This window comes from Hakea prostrata, chromosome 3, assembly GCF_041222555.1.
Source record: "Hakea prostrata isolate BN-2017 chromosome 3, UWA_Hpros_2, whole genome shotgun sequence".
Taxonomy (NCBI): Eukaryota; Viridiplantae; Streptophyta; class Magnoliopsida; order Proteales; family Proteaceae; genus Hakea; species Hakea prostrata.
The window spans coordinates 54,747,492-54,771,355 of NC_142602.1; the positions used below are offsets into that span (position 1 = coordinate 54,747,492).

Consider the following 23,864-nt stretch of genomic DNA (forward strand, 5'->3'; position numbering starts at 1 on the left):
AAAGTTGAAAAAGACCAATGCTCATCAATGGATTTCTGGAAAACAAAAGGGAAAATGCGAACTCCTCCCATTTCACCTCTTTACAGCATGTAAAACAACCAAAGAAATTGATTTCTATATATCCAGGTTCTTGCAACTTGTGAATAAATGCTGTAAGGATCACTCTCAAGGTCGCACAAATCCCAAATATCATTAGCCTCACCCCAATTGGAACTGACGTGTTCGTTAACAACTTCTTCAGTTTTTGGCTCTTATCTCTATTCTGGTGACTTCTTCTTCCTATTGCATCTTCTCCGTAAACCTTACTGTTCTTTTTTAGTACTTTATTGAATCCATCGTTGTTTTAATTAGATTATTATATTAAGCTTCTACCACTCCCTATTCTCTCTCTCTCTCTCTCTCTCTCTCTCTCGACTGCAAGTTAAGCTGCCTGGGTTAGAAGAGTAGAGGATTAAGAGTCCTTTTTATGAATCAAATTAGGAAAACATCTCACATTAATTAGAGAAGTTTTGAACAAAGAATATGAATTTTTTTCCAAGAGTTTTTGCTGCTGTTGACCAGTGCTTATTGGATTGACAACCCAAACCTTATCTCCTCTCTTTCTCCCTCTCCCATGAATATCAATCTCATCTCTCTTTGGCCCTCTTCCATTAATATGATGTCTTCTGTAACAACCCACTTGCTTCCTGTATCTCAGATTTAAGTATTTTGCCTGATTGCATTTAACATCCTTAGTCCTGGAAGTTCATATTTGCATCATTTGAGCATTTAATATCATCTTTTGACCCTTTTATGACCCGTTTCTTCTGTTAAGATTTTCTTCTCACAAATTTCTTGATTTATCTTTTAAACCTGGCTGTTACTGCATTAAGATTTTATAAATTATAAACCACTGAATTTTCTCACTTGTTGGAGTTCTTCTGATGCCAAAAGTATGTGGAGTTGGCACTTACTCTCAAATACTAGTCCCAGACATGTAATGCTCAAACTCAATACAAAATTATTCATAAATTTCCAAAAAGAATAATATCCAATTACTTTCAAATGAATACTTTAAATAAGAATCATGAGTTTTAGAATAAATTTAAACCAAAACCAAATTAAAGGCTCTACATAATTAAATTATTTTAATTTGTACAAAATAATTAATAGCTCCTCGTAGCCTTGAACAATTTTGTTTATCAAGTAAATTATCCTCATCGATCTCCAAATTAAGATGTTTTCCTCTCTTTTCACCATCCCCTATAAATTATCTATGAATTTCATAAGATTATGAATTCAATCATTTAAAAAATATATATATATACAAGAATCTAGTTTTACCAAAAGAACTTAATACAATCTACATAATGACCGAAAAACACATGCATTCTCATCAAGTTTCTATACAAGAACAAGATCTAAATGTTTTTTTTTACAAAGAATTATTCTACATTTTCATTTGGAATGTTATTATTATCATGTTTGTCATAGTTATTGGTTGTATTATCAAATTTGAAATGACACTCCTTTCCATATAAGACATATCATCAAATGTGAAATGATATAAAGAAAATAATAACATCATTGAAACACATTAACAATTTTCATATTCCTTGTTTGGAATAATATAGTACCCAAGCTTTATATAAAGATTGTTATATCATCAATGTAGAATGACTTCACACACATTTATACTCCACAATCCTACCAAAATATCTGAAATATGTAAATTGTTATGAACACAAGCTACGGCTAGATGAAATTCGAACAATTCAAAATAATATAGAGTTGGATTAAGACCTACGTATACTCTATCTCCCCTACAACTTTGAATGGTCAATTTTTGTCAATCCCTTTGTAAGGACATTAGCTATATTCTCCTTTGATTGCATGTCAATCAAAGTGATCACTCATTGTTCAATAAAATAATTTAGCATGGCCTGTTTAAGTCTAATTTGTCTCTCTTTCTATTAAAGAGTGAGTTATTGTTATCACTGTTGTTGCTTGATAATCATAGAACAAGCTCAAGAAGGTTTCTTTAAGTTAACCAATGGAATATACAGGATCAAATCTCTTATCCATTCTCCCTCCTCTCTTGCAAAGGCTAAAGCATATAATTCTGATTCTATAGAGTTCAGAGCAATGCAAGTCTGACTTTTGGATTTCCATACAACAACTGCTCCACCTAGTGTAAAAATATATCTAAGCACTAAGATACATCCGAATATCTTTCCAATTCTGTAAAGGGCATAGTTTGTAGTACCCTTAAGGTATCTCGATAGCCTTTTGAGGACTGCTCAATGCTCTTTACTAAGATTACTAGTGAAGCGACTTAGCATGCCTACTGTATAGGCTATGTCGACTTCCTGCAACTTATTGCATATATGAGAATATCAAATAGTCTCTCTTATTGCATATATGAGACTACTATATAGGCTATGTCTGGCTTACTGCAACTTATTACATATGAGAATACCAATAGTCTTCCTTATTGCATATATGAGACTACTGTATAGGCTATGTTCTGACTAATTTTCACATCTTTACTACTATTCGATACAAGATTTTTGTTATAATTATATGGTGTCTCTACCGATTTGCATCCACTGTATCTCTATTTAAAAAGTAGTTTTTCAATATAGCTAGATTGACTAAGGGTAATTCCTTGTCCAAAAACACTTACTTTCATGCCAAGAATGATATATACAACACCAAGATCCGTCATGTTAAATTCTTTAGCTAAGATTTCTTTAATGTCACTCACTACAGAATAATCAGAAACCAAGAATGAACATGTTGTCTACATATAAAAAAATAATTATGACATTTTCATGACTTACCCTTAAGATTGGTCTATATAGATGTCTTTAGCTAGGTCTCCATTAAGGAAGACTAATTTTATATCCATTTGATGCACAACATAGTGTTCAATAGATGCCAAAGCAAGAAGAGTTTTAATCGTGGCTAGATGACAGACCGATTAGTAGATATCAAAATAATCTACTCCATTGACTTGAGTAGTCCTTAGCTACTAAACGTGTTTTGTATCGAGCTACAAAGCCATTAAAAATTAGTTTATTCTTTAATATCCATTTATAGCTCACATACTTAGCACCTTTAGGTAAATCAACTAAAGTCCATGTATTATTTTGTAGTAAAGAGCGCATTTCATCATCAATTACCTTTGTCAATAGCAAATAGTTCCTAGATATCATCTCTTCCTTTTAGGTAGATGGATTACTCTTTAAATAGTATGTCATATAGTCCTTACGAAAATCTTTGGGTACTCTGTCTCTTTTGAAGTATGCCTAAGTTCTAATTCAAGAATCATAATTGGTATTAGTATCAAAAGCATATGGTTCAGATTCCATAATCGATTATGTAACCATTCCTGTTGGACTTAGTAATGTCATGCATTTGATGTTGAAGAAACTTATCTTTACAGAAAACTGTGTCCTTAGATTCTATCACCACATTGGTCGATAGATCCCACTTATTTTTGCAAAAGAAACTAACTCCTAACAGATAAGAATGAGTTGGATTAAAGAAGAATTTGGAAGACTTTCTAAAATGTATCAGATGCTTGCCTCCCAACCTAAATGGATTAAAGTCACAAATGAAGCAAAATGCATCTGTATGCTAAATAAACATTTAGGATAATTGGATGGGAAAAAGGGATTAATCTGAAGTATCTTACTTCTTGTAAATTGGAGAAGCTTGTTAAAAGATATAGCACTATAATCTACAAAATCTATAAATCTCAATTTCTATGGGTCATCGAAGGGATTCTTCTCAAAGTTGTTATCCTCTAGCACAACATTGAGTAACAGAAAATTATGATTAAACCTGGATCATTAAATTGCATGTTTTTTCATACCTCATGAGTTCACCAGGGCACAGAGAAAACAGATGATTGTTCTCAGAGCAATTTGAGCTTTGGCACCATGATGCTCGGAAAAGTAAAACCATCAGTAGGGTGAGCATTAGGTATGTAGCATTTATTCCCTAGCATCTTGAACTTCAATTCCCCTAATTAGAACAAGCAATAGTTCAGCAGAGAAATAAAGAAATAATCCAACAAACAAAGTAAGCAATCAATGAAGATGGAAAGCAGTATACAAACATAAGAAAGGGAAATTGCGATGGAGAAGCTCTGTTGACATCAGCTGCTATCATTGTCACCATGTTCTATATTAAAATATACAAACCACAAATCAGAGTTGCTAACTAGAAGTAGGCAAATCAATTGAGGATTGAAAATAAAGAAGAAAATTAATATTTTAAAGTAGGCTGACCTAATCAACTAGAAATCTCGGCAAGTTATAGAGAAGATTCTCCAATATATATCTTGAACCTCAAAACAGCTAAAACAAATGAAAGAACTAAACAAGAAGTCTAGAAATGAACACAAATGGGAAGAAATGTAGAGACACATCTGGAAGTAAAATTACCTTCAATTCTTGAGTGTTTTATTTGGAGTGCGCTAGCTGTTGTCTTGGTATTTTTCCTCCTCCTCAATTATTACTTGATCTTCTGGCCATCGATGAAGATGTTTGGGATGTGGGATATCTTGCTCCAATCCTCACCAATTTCTTTTTGGCTACATTATCCCAAGGCAAGACACCTAGTGATTTTCAACTCTTGGAGTGCCAAGAGACACTGCAACACTCCATCCTCCTCCCCCTAAGGTATTATGGACTTGATCTTGGTGCAGGTTCGGATATCGAGAATCTCAAGGAATGTGAGCTGCCCTAAGCCTTGAGGTAAGGAGGAGTATGGTGATACCCTCACACGCAGTAACCTGAGCTTAGGGAACAACAACAATGACTTTGAAAGTGAGCCCGAGTCAAACTTCAAAATCAACTCCTCAACATGTAGAAAGGGAAGAGGAAGATGGGAGAGCGGTGGAGTTGGCAGTGTCCAAGTCAGGTTTGGACATTTCCATATGAACAATTTCCTTAGTGATGTAGACTGGGTAAGGTGTTGTGGAATTGACCTTAACTTGGGCATAACACATAGAAAAAGACAACGGAGACATGGCATAAAGATGAACCCTTTTGCTGCTGCTTTATGCTTCCCATCTTCTACTGCTTGTTGTACCCTCACATCCCACTCTTCCAAATTTGGCATGATCCAACTGAAACACTTTCAACTTTGGAAACACGATTATATCAACGCTATCATCATCATCGATTCCAAAAAACTCTATGCCCATGAATTTCACTTGATCCATTCCACCTATGAAAAGGGTTTCAAGAGATGGTAGTTTCCCTAAAGTCAAAGGCAATTGCTTACATTTTCTCCAATGACAGAGTTGCAAGAAAACTAGATTGGATAATAAATTGATGCATCCTGTGGGACTACCCAACCAATTGGGTATCACAACACCAAGGTAGTCTGTAATTGCCAGTTTCTAAATGTTTGGATGCAGTTCGAGGCCTTCCAGCACATCCTCCATCCTTCTCCTCCACAACAACATATCTTCTCCTTCTCCTTCCTCTTCTTCTTCGTCTTTGCCTCCTTCATTGTCTCGTTTTTCTTCTATTTTACCTCCTCCATCAACTTGTCTCGTTCTTCCCATCCTCCTCCTTCAACTTTTTCTTCTTCTTTTGCTTCTTCTTCTTCTTCTTCTTCTTCTTCTTCTTCTTCTTCTTCTTCTTCTTCTTCTTCTGCATCAATGACTTCCTCATCAACTCGTGAGATTTCAATAAATAGATCAAAATAGAAATATGGGGCACGAGGTTGTTGCTTATTCTTCAAGCACGCCGTCTCAACATCACTACCATTTTCCACTCTTCCCAGACCTATGATACTAAGAGTATCGTGGAGGAAGTTGAGATCTTTAAGTTCTGCAATCTTACATCCTCCCCTTTTTATCCCACCACCGATAATGAAGTCTGATAATTTGCGTAGTTTGATATCTCCCAATTCCTTCTACTAGGTGACTTAATTGCCAACATTCTATCAACTCAACGTACACCAAATTGATCATTTCCCAAATCCCTTTGGATAGTTTACGAAGATTCTAGCAATTGTAAAGCCATAATATTTGCAAATTATATAGACTAGTCACTTACTTAGGTAACTCTTCAAATCCTGCTATGGACAAGTCAAGGTACCTTAGATGTATCAGGTTCTCTATTTCAGTTGGAAGCTCTTCAAGGTAAGTACCACTCATATCTAGGGTCCTCAAGCACGTTAGGTGACAAAACAATTGGGAGGAAATTTTGGGAATCCTTCCATAGACTCGAAAAGTGCGTAGATTTTTTGCTTCATAAATGAAAGAAGGAATTTCATTTATCCCTTCCAAAACTAGAGATAAATGACAGACTCTACTACTGAGTTTCTCAGTTCTAGTAGTATCTCTAACTTTCCAAAGAAATGCATGCATTCTCTTCAAGGGATTTCGCAAAATCATATATCAAATCATGCATCTTGTAGTACTTTGATAAACCACTTGATTCTAACACACTTTTATGAAGGAAAAAAAAATGAGTGTTTAACCAAATGATTGAAGTACTCTTCACCCCTTGTAAGTAAACCGCCAGTATGGTCACTAACAAAGCCTTATCCTATCCATTTAAAGACCATGTCACATTTGTAAAGGTTATATAACCTCTCGAGATGTGTGAACAATATGCAAAGCATTGTTTCAAATGAGGATCTAACTCATTATAGCTTATTAATAGGGAAGGCAAAATTTGATCATCAGTGGATATAAAATTCCATAGATCATTGTCCAGCACACTTTGCGAATCTTTCCATGTTTTAGAATGCAAAACACCTCCGAGAGTCCTTACAGAAAGTGGCAATTCCTTACATTTCTCTGCAAGTTTCCTACTAGTTTCTTCCAACTTCGTGCACTCTTCTTCTTGCCTTCCAGCAAAGGCATAACTTCTAAATAATGACCAACAAGCTTCCTCAAACAATATATCCAAATTAAGGATATAAGTTGCACCCATCATGTTTGCAACTTCTAATTTGCGTGTTGTGATGATGATTGTGCTTCCTGAAAAACCATGTTTGAGGGATATCCTTAACGGGTCCCATTCCCTTAAATTCTCATTCCAAACATCATCCAAAACAAGGAGGAAATGTTTTGCATTAATAGACTTATTCAGTTGATCATTCACAAATTGCCATGTATTTTTATTATAATCACCAACTAATTGATTGATGAGTCTCCACTACCCCCAATTTCTCTAATAATATCGATGGCAACCTTCTTTTTATCAAAGGATTGGGATCCCACATGTACCCACGCTCTCTTTTCAAAATGTTTCACCACCCTTTTTTCATTGAAAATAAGATGGGCAAGTGTAGTTTTACCTAGTCCACCCATCCCCACAATGGAGATGACAGGGATTGTACTAGCAGGAACCACTAGCTGTTGTTGGCTACTACTACCCTCTCCCAACAACTTGCTTATTATTCTAGCTCTATCATCGTCACGACCAAACACCTTTGAGACATCAACGGAAGAGCTAGTTTCTAGTAGACTTTTTGACTCCTTTTCAAGTATTTCAACATCAGTACCCCTAGCAATTTCACAAAGGAAATGAAATTGTTTTTGAGACTCTGTAATACCAACTATATGTTCATTTATCTCCTTTATCCTATGGCCAATGTCATGGAGCAAACAAACTTGCTTCAAAGAAAAGCGACAAGAAAGAGGAGAAAGCAAGTTGCTAAGACAAACCTTCTTAGAGGTACTACTTGTGTGAAATCCCCCGGATTTCTACCCCTTTAACCTGTGGCTTCAAGACCGAGAAAACCGGGCCTTGAGTTGATGACAAATGTGGGCCATTCAAGTGGAGCCCGAAGTGTTGGAAATGGAACCAATGTTGGTGGATGACTCTTGTGATGACTCATCAACTCTCCTGGAGTTTAAGAAAAGAGGGGAGATTAATCATGATGGTGTAAAAAGGGTGATTTTGGAACGTTTGTAGATCGGCGATGGAGAATCCAATTGACACGAATAAGGTATCAAATCGAAAATCGTCGAAAGACCTTTCCAACAAGCCAAAAATCACCAAAATTGGAGTCCGTTTGAGGGGTCAACATGGGGCCGGTTGAACGGCCGATCGACCGCCCCAACCCCCCACCCATTTTCTAGCTTCGGGGCAGAATTGGGTTTTTCATTTTTATTTATTTATTTTTTTTTATTTTATAGTAAAACAAAGCTTGATATTAATTAAGATAGAAAATACATAATGTAGTAGGGTCTATAATGTTTGACCTTGTAAAGTCTAAAGAGGACTTAAATGCCAAATACAAAAGCCACTGGTGGAGTATGGTGTCAGAAAAACCATTAAGGTTTGCATCCTTAATGTTAGTTAGTATGTTTAGCAAAATTGGGACTTGAGATATTGGCCACTTGATGTGATTAATTGGCATGAGTAAATCACGAACTTCTTTGTTGTTGCACTAGATATCTTGTATTTTAATATTCTGGTGCAATGCATGATGTATCCCTTCCTTTAATCCAATCAAGAGTGCGTCAACGATGTTTCCGTTCCCTAATCCTCCTGTGCATAGAAGCTTTAACTGCCCTTCATGCACTATTCCCATATTCCATCCTGTGCTACCTAATTCTGCATTATATACCCCTGCACACAATAAGGTCGGACAAAGATTTAAGTTGGTTAAAGTATTACAAAAGCAAGTATTTGGCTCAGAAGGCTGTGTTTGTGTTTGGTGAAGTGAGGTTTCAACATTTTCTTGTGTTGTGATGTTTAAATCCTGGATCCACCTTGCTATGTTGTTTAGAACTCTGATGGGGTTGGGGTTATCTTTATTAAAGATTTTGTTATTCCGTTCTTTCCATATGAAATAGCAAGTAATTATAAAAACGGACACCATCCATCTTTTTGATGCCTTATCCCTCCCTACGTCATCGATAAAGGAGTTGCACAGATCACTGATCGATGAATTTGTGAGTCTTTCTGTTCGCAATCCGAGTGGTCCAGCTGCCCAAATCCTTTTCGTCCATTCACAAGAAAGGAATACATGCCATGCAGATTCCACACAATTTCCACAAAGTTCACAATCTGGGGATATTGGTTTCCATTGTGCAAGTATTGCCTTGACTGGTAATCCTGCATTTAAAAGACGCCAAAAGAAGGTCTTAAGTTTGGGGTGTAGAGGTGGTTTCCAAAAGAACCTCCACCAAGTGGTGTAAGTAGAAGAAAGAGATGTCAATCTTAATTGCGTAAGGGTTTTTCTTGCCATTTTGACAAAGAAATCCCCATTACTTGAGATCAGAGACATCCATGTATCATTTTCATTTGACAGACTGAGGTTAGTGAGGTGGAAAGATGAAAGTTTAGAGGAAGAGGCAACTCCCTGTCGAGCGTATTGAGTGAGTCCACCACTTGAGCTATTGAATTGTTTCTCTCCCATTGACCTATATCCGGTTCTAGTTGTGTACGATCTTCCGGATTTTTGATCCAGGGATCAAACCAAAAAGATGTGTTCCTCCCATTTCCTATCTTTCTCTATATCATATTCTCCAGTGTTGGTAATATTCCACGAATACTGTTCCACGTCCATGATCCATTTCTTCTTTTCACCTTTGGATCAAATGGTGTGGTGTTTGGGAAGTATTTTTCCCTTAGTGTCTGCACCCATAATGAGTTGGGGTTCTTTAGCATTCTCCATCCTTGCTTGAGTAAGAGAGCTTTGTTAACTTCCTCCATTTTCTTGAAACCCAGCCCACCCTTATCTTTCGCCTCACATCATCGATCCCATGAAATGAGAGTCAGTTGTTTCTCCTTTGTTGGATTCCCTAACCAAAATTTTTGGCATAAGGAATCAATTTTCTTGCACAGAGCATTTGGGAATTTGAAACATTGCATTTGGTACATTGATTGTGGCTGGAGAACAGATTGCAACAGGATTCCTCACCCTGCGAAAGATAGGTTCGAAGCCTTCCAGTTTGCCATTTTTTTTCTTCATTTTGTTGATTACAACCTGTAGCTCCTTCGTTTTAGACCTGCCATGGATCAGTTTTGTACCCAAATAAACAGATTTTTTTTTTCAATTCATTGATTCCTAGGGCAGAAAGAATTGCAGCCTTATCCCTCGGGGGTACATTTCTGCTAAAGAAGGCCCCATTTTTTTCAAAATTAATTTCTTGGCCCATAATGTCAGAGAAGAGTTCTAGAACAACTTTTAGGGCTAAGGCATCATCCAGTTCTACTCGGCAGAAAAGAAAGGTATCATCAGCAAAGAAGAGGTGAGAGATTTCAAGGGCTCTTCTTGCTACTTTGATACCTCTAAACAAGTTGAGAGATTTGTATTCATTCAACAATCTAGACAAGATTTCCATGATGAAGAGGAAGAGGTAGGGGCTAAGAGGGCATCCCTGTCTTAATCCCCGAGATCCTGAAAACCAGAAGTAAGGGCTACCATTGTGTTTGATTGAGAAGGAGGCTGATGAGATTAGCTTGTCAATGAGTGTGCACCAGTTTTGGTCAAAGCCAAGGAATTCAAAAATTTTGGTGAGGACCTTCCATTCTACTCTATCATAAGCTTTAAACATATCAAGCTTGGGTTTTTCATGTTTAAAACCCTATTTTGAGTTTCTATCACCTCATACTTGCATTTTAGAAGGCTAGTACGAGGCTGAGGCTAAAGGAGGAGGAGAAACCAAGGGAGAGGAAGGTTTCTAACCATTCGGAGGAGTGCCGACACCCGAATCATTGCGGCATCGTTAGAAAATGTAAGAATCCTCAAGCCCTCTTCTTTAAGCTTGGTTTCATGGGATGTTCTTCGCAATAAATGATGGATTTGGGTTGTTGTTGCATGTTAGGTCTATTAAATGCTTGCAAATAATTTTATTTATGTTTCTCTTTAGTTTGTGAGTGGTTTGTACGGATCGTTGCAAACGATTTCGAGTTTTGACCATCAAAGACGCTCCCGGGCGACTCGCGAGAGCCAAATTTGGGGCTTTTTTTTATCCAAAACGAATTGGATCAAATTGAAGGTACCCTTAGGACCCTATTGCTGCCAATTAGACATTCCCAAAGTTGCATTTCGATTTGACTTCAAATTGATGGTGAAATATTGATTTTCACCGAAACTAGGTTGAGAACGGTGGATTCGAACCTAGTTGGCAGATTAGGCTTTTGTTGGATGATTATGGGAACTCTATTAAAACCCAATTGACTTCTAATTTATGTCTATTGATCTTCTTACATGATTAGGTTTATTTTGATTATAATCACCAACTCGTAAATGTGACTTTGTGGAACTTTGGAGAGCTTATGCTAACTAGAAATGTGAGGAATATACTTAACCTTATCTTGCATGTTTAATCATGTTAATTAAATTTCATTATTGATATTTTGCCTTACTTTAATATTTATTTTCTTGTGTTCATGTGTGGGACTTTGCACGAATGAAAGGTAAGAAAGTATGTTTGCTTCCATTTTCAATATTCTTTGAAAATAATATGAGAATGTATGAGATGGATGAGATTGAATGGAGTGAGTTTTTCTTTTATTTTCAAATCCTAAATTATTGATGTGAAGATATATGAATGATGTTGGATTAAATTACTCTTTTTATTTTATGTTTCAAACTAGGGTTGTGGGTTCGTCCATTACCCTAGTGAACTTACATGAGTATGCATCTAGACCTAAGTACATGAATGCTAAGTGTCTAGAAGTGTTTGGCTAGGTAACCTCATGAGTACTACTACCCTTCCGACAGGGGTATTGAAGCCGGTTAACCTGTGATGTTAGTGGCTGGGTCCTGAGTGTCAAGCAGGCCCACTATCATCATAGAGAGGTAGGGTTGTATATAATAGATAAGGGCTCATGAGAGCTCAAGACCGGTAACCAACCCTTGAGAGGACATAGAGAGCATCCTGTCCATTATATGTGGATGACCATTGGGTTAAGGAATGGGGTCCAACAGATGCCTCCCGTTGATGATTCCATTTATGGGTGGGAAAGTATTGAACCAAAAGGGCACTAGGCATGAGGGGAGATATTGGATACTAAACCAAGTTGATTGGTGCCATAGGGGAAGTATCTATACCAAATGTAGTACGAGACCGTATGACTTTGCACTGGGTTAGGACTATCCTTGACACGAGCCAAATCTCATACCAAACGGTGATGTGAGACAATGGTGACCTATACCCCAACCATGGCTTGACAGGACTTTACCCAACAACCGCGGAGAACCCAATAGACGTCTCTTGTTGAGGGAGAGTGATTGAGACCGCCCAAAGGAGATTGGTGTTCAAACTTAATGCATGTCTACCATAGAGACCTCATGATAGAGTTAGGAGCATAATATCATAATCATTCATACATCATATCATTATCATGAATTACATTAGCAATACTCAAGCTATATGCGTGGTGTTGGATCTTGTGTGCGAATGCATGATATGATGTAGAATCTTGTGAACGAGTGCATGATATGATGTTGAGTTTACCTCATTGAGTTCTGTCAAACTCATTCCTTTTTATATCTATGTTTCTATTAGAATATTCTCCAGGTTATGAGGACTCCTTCCAAGTAGAGGATTCGTCACCGACAAACTTCTTGAAGGAGTGACTGAAGAAGATGTAGATTTGCATGGAGCTTCATGCTTGTGCAAGTACTGTTCTTATGAGGTTGGATTCCATTAGGGAATCGGTTTAGTTTAAATTCCGCTGCGATAAACTATGCTTCTTTCAAACTCTGATGTCCATTTTGATTAACTTTAGATAATGGATGACTGTAACATTTTGATAATTCAGAATTGATAATTGTATACTTGAGCTTGATTTATTCTTGTCATTTTAATTATGCTATATCACATGTTGTATGGAGTTGTCACTGAACTTAGGTCTTGCGGTGTATCACCCCCACGGGTATTTGGGTATGACCGGATCTGACTGGGTGGAGTGTGACAACTTGAGCTCGTGCGATGAACATCATCATCAACTCTTGATCTTCGTTGCTCAAGTTGTAATTTTATAGACTATATCTTTCAAATCTTGTAACCAAAATTTCACTAACCCATCCTTGAATTGCTTCTTTTCAGCATCTTTAAGAACTTCCCGAATTTCAATTAAAGTACGTTTGTGTTTCTCGACATCTTGTGTCACACCCACCACCAATCAAATTGATATCAATCAATCTATTTGATTATTAGCAGCCAGCGAAGATTGTACAATTAATTATAGCCCATTGGAAACCCTTAGGCGAATTATTTTAATGAGATCGACATGCGTGAAGTAACCCCATCAAAATCAATGGATCAACCAACCACTCATACATAAAAGCAGGGGTGTAAACGGATTAGGTTCGGATTGGTAATACCATATCCACATCCTATTATATTCGGATGGATTCGGATAATATCCTATTGGTTTTCGGACGGATTCAGTCGGATTCGGATGATAATCGGATAATTATTTTCTTTTGGACATGAATACAAATTGAATACAAGTTTTCAACTACCCTGTGACATCTTTACCATTTTATTTATGAGGATAGATTTGAAATTTAAGAATTTAGCAACTTTGATAGTTATTTTAGTAGAAAATCTAGAAAAATAGTCACATAGCTCCAATAAAAAGTTATAAAAGTAAGAAAAATAAATCCAAATTAGTAATTTAATCGGACGGATAATAATTGGTAAGAAAGGGTATACCATATCCACATCTTATTAGTAATCGGACGGATTCAGATACCGCTAAACGGATGTGGATCCGAATTCGAGAGCGGATTTCAGTTATCCATTTACGCCCCTACATAAAACCCGCCAACTTAAATTATCTAGATTTTTTTTTAATTATTTTAGAAGTCCTTTCTTGCGGATTTACATCTTCTACAATTTCCACTCCTGAAATTCTTTGTAATTCCTATACAACATTGTGACAGTTAATTACCCAACTATCACAAGTAAAACCCAAGTAAGAATTCAATCTAATAAATCCCTAAAATTTCTTTCAATTTCGTCTCTCTTCTTTTCTTAAAACTTAATTTTAGGAATTTATTAAATTCACTTCCTAATTGATTATAATTTTGACCTTAAATTTTTATTTTATTTTTTTAATTGAAAGCTTTTTTTAAAGAGACTTTGAATTCCTTTCTCCTCTATTTGTTTTTCCTTGTGGAAATAGAGAATTTGAGTACAAAATTTCCTTTGAAGTTTTAAAGTGGTACTGGAATCAATTTTTAATAATTAGGTTTTTTTCTTTTATTGGACTTATCAAACTAGACCATCCCAAATTGTACCATTAAACAAAATAAGAGTGATGAGGGTTCATATTTTATTTCTTTTTTTAAATTCAAATTTACATATTTACTCAACTTAAATGAACACTTTTGATTTTCTAAAAGAGATGATTAAACTCATCAAGTTGGTCATGTGCAAGGGGAACCAGGATTCAATATTGGGGGCCCAAAGAATGGAAGTCGAGATTGGAGAAGTACCAATGCTTTTTCACCACACATATTGTTTATAAGACCCATTGGGGGTCTCACCTATGAGTTATTTTAGGGATAATTACTATTGGCACCTTATACTTTGATTTTATATATTCTTGTGGAGCCCACAATTACTAATCCAACCTTCAACTTTGTCAAAAACAACGTTAAGCTAGTTAACAGATGATGTGGCATGTTTATATTTTCAAAAACCCCAAAATATCCTTAGGTACTTTTCTTTTTTTTTTTTTCCCCTTTTGTCAATTAAAGCATACCCTTAATTAATTGTGGAAAAAAAATAATTACACATGACTTTAACCTCAAAAATAAAATAATAAAGGTAAAAAAACCCATTAAAGAAATAATGATTGAATAAAATCCCGGGGGCAACCCGGCCCAAAGGAAGAAAAAGAATTCAACTCAAATTGGAAATTGAATCCATCACCTAAAAATTTTTCAAAATAAATGAATTATTGAGTGGGAAACCAACTTGGTGGATTTTTGTTCATTTCTTTAATTCAAAATTAATGAAGTTTCGGAAGGGGGAAACCCAATTGGATTTAAATCTTGTTCATTTCTTTAATTCAAAATAAATGAAGTTTCTTGAGGTGGGAAACCAAATCGGATTTGGATTTTGATCATTTCTTTAATTCAAAATAGCTCAAGTTAAGTCAGGCCCAAATCTCCAACCATATGGATTTGCCCATTTCAAAGTTAATCCAAATTAAGACTTTAGGATAAATTTGACATATTAATCGTTATTAAATGGGGTATTAATTGGGGTTTCTCAATTTTAACCAATGGCAAAAATCTAGTCATTCAAACTCAAACTTAGGCAATTAACCCGTTATAGTATGGGCTAATTTCGGATAGAATTGGTAATAAAATCAAACTACGTCAGAATTATGCCATGTATTTTATTCTATTAATACATATTCTACATTTAATCTGCACAAATCATATCAGCCTAATTAATTTAATACTGATATTTTTTCTACCAACAAGATATAGGATATTTTAAGCATCTTTCTATAAACAATATTGTTAATCGACATTTCGTATGGTCCAAAGAATCGGGTACTCAACCCTAAAAAGTTAAGAAAATTAAAAAAAAATTTTAACTCGGGGGCAGGGTCCCGGCCCCTGAGTGTGTGCCAAGTAAAATTTTGGTCCTACTTGGCAATATGCAATTTGCAGAGTTTCAACATTTAAATCTCAACATTGTCTACATGATTCTTGACCATTTTTTACAGAACTTTGGCTTCAAAGCTTGTGTTAAACCAAACCCAAGTTTCCAACCATATGTGGAATTTCAAAGTTTATCCAAATTAAGACTTTTAAATACATATTAACTTATTAAGTGTATTAATTGGGGTTTTCTGTTTACCAATGGAAAAAATCTAGTGTCAAATTCAAACACAAAAGTTATGTATGGTTTAGGATAAAAATTGGAAAAAAAATCGTCTGTTATGACATGTATTTTATTCTAAATACGTTTAGATTTACTCTCAAAAATCATATCAGCCTATTAATTTAACACAACTTGTGCTACCAACGAGCTTAGAATATTTTAACATCTTTCTATAAACAATATTATTATCGATATTTTCGTATGGTCCAAAGAATCAGGTTCTGGGGCCAACCCTTGGCAATATGCTGGCCTGAACTATTCTCTGATTAATGTCTCACCAAAGACCCACAAGCTGAGAAGTAATTTAAAGCCCATATTAGTCACCAATATGTGATTTGGCAAGAAGGTCCCACGTGGCAAGACCATATTAAATTCAGTCCACACTACTGAAGACCGGATCAGTGTCTACTCGGGGAGGTCTTCTCGAGTCCAGGGGGCGCACTTTCTTGACCCCTCTTCGTGGGCCTCAGTCACATTGGCAGAAAGACATGATAGGTGCGTTCCCCTCTTTGGGCTTTCACTCCTCAATAGAGTCTTTGAGTTGCTGGCTTGGACTAACTTGATTGTCGGATGTGGCTTCCCATCCTCAGAGGCGGCTCACTTTCACTTTGTTTTGATCTCAGGAGCAATGGCTGGACTTAAAGCGAACCATGGAGCTAAGACTACATTTTCTCCACCAACAAATATCCAATTTGATTTCACCATCAATTGTTTGATATTCATAAAGAGGAATCCATGTGTGTGAATTCAGATGGAACAAACAAAGTAGTAATATAAAACCCATATAATCTATTTGATTATCTAGGATTTGTTTTTCTTTCCAATTAGATAAACAATCACATAATTATGAAGTAGGTTAAAGGTATTACATTTTGTACTTTTGAGGTCAAGCTGTCAACAGGAAATATTAAAAAAAAAGAAAGTTTTATTTTTTTAATCTAATAGCATTAATAAAAGAATTGACAAAGAAACATGTTCAAAGTAAATTTGAACCCAAAGGATTTTGTGTGTGTCCAAAATTTGTATCATCCATATTTGTAACTTTTGTCTGGGGTGAAAGGTCATTAGATGTGAAACTGGTTCGGATTGAACCAGTTTTTCAAACTTAAACCCAATTTTGAGACTTTTTTTTTTGCTAGGTCCCGTCAACTTTGACTCTTAAGTTATAATGTCTCAACCTAAGCCTTGCTTTGCTAAGTTCAATCCAACCCAGACCGGCCTAATTATCCTCTAATCATTCCAGGTCGGATCAGCTCGTTCTGATTGGTCTTGAATAACCCAGTGGAATATGGGTCTTCTTTTTAACCTTGATTAACCTTAGATTGAAAAGAATAATAGAGACGTAACCTTTCAAAAAAATTAAATTTTTTTTCTTAAACCTTGAGCGAAAGGTAAAATTCAAAAGGTGACTAATGCAACCGGTTAAAATCAAGACATTTTTTTTTTTTTTTTTTTTTTTTTGGAAACTAGAATAATGCTTTACTTGTTTTGAAACTGATTATAAGGAAGTGGCTGATATATTTTGTTATAGAACCCCCTCCCCAATTGAGTTGTTTTCTATTACTCAAGGATATAGAAATCTTGAGACAAGATCTCAATGTAACTTTTGGTTTTATTTCTGGGGATATGAACAGCCTTGCTAATTCCCTAGCCAGAAAAGCTCTTAACTGTACAGGCAGGGTAGAGTGGAATTCTTCTTCTTGGTTGTCTGAGGTTTGTTCAGCAACTTTGAATGCTTCATGTTATAATGAATGATCTTTTCTTTACCAAAAAAAAAGAATAATGCTTTACTGTAATAGCTCAGGATAAAACCTCCTGGCCGAGATTACATCCAGAGAGGAAATAAATTTGGGGTGGGAGAAGCTACCATGTCTTAGACATTTATGGTTCATACACCATTCGAAAAACTAGTTTATACCAAAAAAAAAAAATCCATATCCTCAAAAAGATGTTTTAGCTTACCATAAATCTTTAATTTGGTAAGATTTAAAGTTAGGGTTAAAATCAAGACTATGTTGACTAGGCCAAGGCCTCACTGTTAAGTCTTAATGCAACCTTAACACAAAGTTTGCATTTATCAACCCTAACTAACCTCTAGGGTCTAAAAAACTAACCCAAAATCTTGCTCAAACTCTAAACAAGTCAAGGCACTTTCGGATTATTTGGATTAAATTTACAGCCTAAAATCTTAATGCTTTACCAAATTTTGTTGGGAATGGTTCAATTGATGGATTAAGGGTTTAACTAGAAGGTTTGAATCCCAATTAGATCACTATATAAATCATTGTTTTAAGTGGTAGTTTAACAATGGGTTTAATGACAATTGTTGGTTTGGTTTATTCATGATCCAATAAGAGTTATTAGAAGTCTCCTTTTTTTTTTGAAAAAGGGTTATGTGTGTGTCCAATATCAAATAAAGTCTGCTGAAGAAAGCAACATCAAATGTATATTAACAAATTGAAAAAAAAAATAAAAATAAATAAAGCAAATACTAAAGTGAAAAGGCCTAATAAAGTGAAAGATCAAATGTATGATAATTCTTAAAATAAAGTAAACAGAAAAAGTAGAATGAAAACACAAAAGTCTTTCATGTAATGCCTTTATCTAACTTTCATTGGTGGAAAGCATTAAGGAGAAAAAACATAATAATTCAAATATTGATAGCCACCCTTAAAATTCTCTTTCTATCAAAGAAATACATGCTAGATCAAATTTTATTCAATGATAGCAGCACATTAGTGTTCAAAGGTAGACCCTTTTCTTGAATACATGGTGGAGATGTGTGTAACATATTTGATATAAATTGTCCTTCAGGCTTGTGAACTCTATACTGTTATTTCATTATAAACTCCCAAGTTGAAGAGAAAGACATGGGTTTCACCATTCAGGATCAAAACTGAAAATGAAGAGCCCTTTTGTCCAATCTTATCCCAAATCTTGTACAGATCTTTTCAACTCTTGTTTCAATTCAATCTAGAATAAAAAACCAAACAAAGACTAAGTTTCTTGGAACCTTTAACCATGAAATTGGCTAAGGGTTTTCACTTCTCTTAACAAAATGTTGTAAGGGCTTGTATGGTTACTTGAGTCTAGAGATTTCAAATCTATGGAGCCATGGGTTCATAAAATTAACTGTTTGGTTAGCTTGAATCTTTGATATGAAATCTGTAGATTCATTCTAAAAAAACATCTACGGAGTCATGGTTTAAATGTTTTGCGTTTTTATAGTAGGGATGAAATCTCTGGATTTCACCTCATACCCATAAATCTATAAATTCATGTTTTTAGTGTAAAAAGGTGAATCCCTAGATTTCATGAATCCAAAGATTTACACAACCAAACGGGTATAAATCTCTCATTTGTGAATCCAGAGATTTGAAATCTTTGTATTCATGTAACCAAACATGCCCTAAAATAATGGAGAAATTTCTAAGAGAATTCAAGAATTTCTTCCACTAGTCCACTGCTAGCCCAATCCAAAGGAGTAGGGATGCCCATTCAAGGTTAAACCGTTAGCTTTGGAATTGCTTCTTCCCCCCGGGGCTTTGGGTATGTTTAACATTCCCACGCTCCTTGTAGGTGATCTTAACATGTCCTCAATTCTTCACAAGTTAAGGGTGGAGTTCCAGTTTCAAATAGACGTTGCTCTAAATTTAGAAGCAATAATCTTATGGATATGGATTTCTCTAGACTGAAATATTGGGTTACTAAGTTCTAGAACTGGAGTTCGTAAAAATAGGTCTCTTTCACTTAAAAACCAGCTTTGTAATTTCAGCCATTTATTTAAAATATGACACGTGTCATATTGTGGAGCTGCATTGTTGTGCACAGTAAGACGATTTTTCCCTAGCATAACCTACCCTAATCCACCCTAAGTTTGAATAGGGTCTAGGATCAAAGTTCTAACTTTAATGAGGGGTTAGGGTTGAATCAAGGACCGATTAGGATAGTTTTACCATTTTAAATTTTCAGGGGAGAAAGACTGGTAAAAGTTCATCATTTTTGAAGTTCATCATTTTTGGGAATTTTTTGCCTCTCCCTTATCTAAATATAATTCTTTTTCTTCTTTTCTTTAATCAAATCCCAAATAGGAAATAAGATATTGAAGTATGTAAGGACTCTTTTCTCCATTTGAACTCTCTCAATAATATCTCTGTAGATTTGATTGATAATTTATAATCTCAGTCGTAGATCAAATTTGCCTTCTTTATCTCTTAAATATTTCGGAGTTGGCCCATAATCACATCTCTAGCCCATCATGTTCCAAATCATGTCTATTTTCACATTTGACTATTTGAATGGCCCTCTTGACATGTAAAATTGCATGATTCATACTCAAAACTCCAAATATTTGCTTAAATATTGAAAAGTCCTAAAATTTGCAAAAACAACATAAAACCCAAGGTGCTCTACACTAAGTGTGTAAAATGCATGCTTTATGCCCTAAGATTTCACACATAAATGTGCTCATCAGGAATCAGAAGTGAAATTTTTGAAAGGGGAGTAAAAGAAAGTAAATAGAGAATAACAGAGAAATTTTCTTATAACCACAACTCTTTTCATACTAAAATGCCCTTCCTTACCATTTTCCTCAGTCTTACCATTTGATCTCTACCAACAAAAAAAAAACAGAAAAAAAAAGTTACCATTTGAGCCAATTAGATTTCAATCACATTTCAAATACAAGTAAAAAAGCAAATTTCTAGTATTTCTTTATACTTAAACTCTATTTATCAAAATTCTTTGACTCAAACTTAGACATTTGATTTCCCAAAAAATCCAAACCATCACCCTCACCTTCTCCATATATGCTTTTAAGTAGCCAAATTACCTCTATATGTTTTTAAACAGTTGGGAGAGTTGAGAGAGTTGAGAGAGAGCAGAGAGAGACGAGAGAGAGACAAGAGAGAGAGAACTTATCTAGGGCTGAGAGATGACCGTTGAGAGAGACGAGAGTGCAGAGGACGAGTGATTGCAGAGAGACAATAGTGCAGAGAGACGAGAGTGATGAGGAGCTTTAGGGTTATCGTGAAATTACATCGATAACCTAAGTACCGTCAACGACAACCTTGTGCCCATGCCGTTTTCACCAGAAGCAATTCTTTGTCAGAGAAGCTCCAAATTGGAGCTTCTTTGGCACAAGGAAAAAGTGTGCCAATTGCCTAGTTCAGCACAGTTTTTCTGAACCAGCACAGAAAAGTTGAACCGGTTTACCATACATGTTTTTGCTGACTTCTGTGCCAAAGTGGAGCAAATGGCACAGAATAAGTGTGCTAGAATGGTTACCATACAACCCTTTAGACTAATTACTTGAGCCACCGAACCATTCTTCAAATACTGAAGAACCACCCTACCGACAAGGCAAACCTGAGAAGAAAAATCCAGTTTCTTTTAAATAGAGACCACATGGGAAGAAAAATCATGTTAGGGTTAGGGGATACCTCAACAAATCAGAGATCGATGACCCTTAAGAAAACCTTTGAATCCCATTATTCAGTTGTTGTCATATTGTATCTTTTGGTTAAAGATTATGAATTAGGTTGGAAATTGCATAGAAAGAAGTAATGAAACTGGTTTTTTTGACAAAATTTGGGTTGATTTAATTACTGGTGATCGGGTTAATGAGTTGCCTCTCTCGTTAATTGATTCGAAAGTTTGATTTCAGTGTGGAGGTTCAATTTTTTATTTTTTATTAGTATTTCAAGTTGATTTCCATGGTAGAGAAGGGTTGTGGTTCATGTACGTAATGAGTCTGAATCAGATAATGTGAACTGACTCAACTCAAAGAGAGAAATCGAATGGATAAAAAGAGTATTTAAAAATATCAGTGGAGAAGGAGAGATCATCGATAGGTTTAAACTTTTAAGAAAATCAAATGTGAAAGTTTGAGCAAGAGAATTTTAATAAATAGAATCTAAATATAAGGAACCCATAAAAATGGAGGAGATATCTTCTTTAAGTTATGTATATGCATAAGACTATAAAGAAACGGATGAAATTGAAAGCAAACTAAGAACGGGACCTAAAAAATTTAGATTGTGAACATGTATTTTGGAGTTTTTAGTGATTTTTTGCCAAAGGAATATATGATTATATGATTCTTTTCCATTTCAACTAGATTAAGCATGGAATTTTCACTGATCTACTCATCATTTAACTGTTCTAAGTAGAATTTGGGGGCAATAAACCAATTGAATCAAGTACAATCTCATTAAAATAAGCAAAAGCCCATTCTCTAAGAAAGGTGGAACATTACATGTATAGGATTTTGTGAATTCACATCCAAAGAAACACAGAAATTCTTTAACGGCCTGTTTGTTTACATGAGTTTGGAGATTTCAAATATCTAGAGATTTCAAATTTATAGATTTCAAATCTATGGAGTTATAATTTATAAAATTAGATGTTTGGTTGTGGAATGAAATTTGTGGATTCATCCTAAAAATCTATTTGATCAACGTGATTTTTGTGAATGTGCAAATGTATAGCTTTTCTGAAATCTCTGGATTTCACCCCTTACCCATAAATCTACAGATTCACGTTTTTAGTGTAAAAAGGTGAATCTCTAGATTTCATGAATCTAGAGATTTTTACAACCAAACGGGTATAATTCTCAAATTCATGAATCTAGATATTTGAAATCTCTGGATTCATGTAACCAAACAGGCCCTTAAAACAATAATGCTCAAAAGATGGACAATGTTTCACGTAATTATGGACAATGGAACAAGAAGTTTGCAAGTCATGAAAACATTTAAGAAATTTTCTTCCTCTCATATATGTTCACAATCACATTTCCATAGATACCAATAGATACAGCTCTTGGGTTGGAAGTGCACATAACTCCTTCAGAAACTTCTATGTTTTCGTCTAAGAGAATGAGAGATTACAAGTAGAGGACACACATCTTCTGGCATTGGCATCATCTATGCAGGTATGCAAGGACAATCCCTCTGACCTCCTCAAGCTTTCTGTTATATGATTAACACATGAATCACAGTAGGCTCATAGAAGTAGCAAAATCTAGTGCTCAGCTGCTACTAATACATACCACTAGAATTAAGCATTCTTTTTGGCTCAGTCTATCCTCTTAGCCTTAAGTAGTGTGTGTTAAACTTGGTTGAAAAAAAATATACAGAAGCAATGTCAATGAACAAAGGAAATACCTGTGGAGAAGTTGAGTGCTCACCAGCCTATTTATAATCAGAGGTGGAAAAAGAGCTCCTCTTGTGGAGTGGGTCATAAGAAAGGGATTGATGTTCTGAAATGGAGGCAAGTGATGATCTCTCAATCCCAGGTGTACAAGAATGGGGAATTAAAGGTTCCTAAGGCAGCATTCATATGCCTCAAATATTGGCATCCTCAAATTCCCTTGCTAATGTCGAACGCAAGATTACTACGGCATGGAAGGTGTGCTCTCAATCCCAATTGTACAAGAATGGGGAATTAAAGGTTCCTAAGGCAGCATTCATATGCCTCAAATATTGGCATCCTCGAATTCCTTTGCTAATGTTGAACGCAAGATTACTACGGCATGGAAGGTGTGCTCTCAATCCCAAGTATACAAGAATGGGGAATTAAAGGTTCCTAAGGCAGCATTCATATGCCTCAAATATTGGCATCCTCGAATTCCTTTGCTAATGTTGAACGCAAGATTACTACGGCATGGAAGGTGTGCTCATCTACAAATTCCTTCAAGAACAAAACAAAGATGAGGTGAGGAAAAATTCACAACAACAGCAGATATTGGAGTCCTTATCATTAAATTCATTCAACAAGCACAAGTTTGATGAATTCAAATTCACATTTCATACTTTTATTTCAATCTCACTTTCATGAATCAAAGTTGGTTAAGATATAAATCTAAAGGTCCAAAAATGGTTCTGCACCAGAGGATGTAGAAGAGAATATTAGAACTGAATAAGAAACCAGAGTACATTAAGTCTAAGCATTTAGGACAATAGAATGGGATGTGGGGGTGGGTTGGACATATCTTACATTGATTTGGACCTGGTGCAAATTGGGGGAGCTTCTT

At 35.5% G+C, this 23,864-nt stretch overlaps 1 pseudogene; it reads right to left on the minus strand.

Annotated features, from left to right (window-relative positions):
• Positions 1 to 4,587: 4,587 nt before the first annotated feature.
• LOC149022518 (putative disease resistance protein RGA3) lies at positions 4,588 to 9,384 on the minus strand (annotated as a pseudogene).
• Positions 9,385 to 23,864: the final 14,480 nt, after the last annotated feature.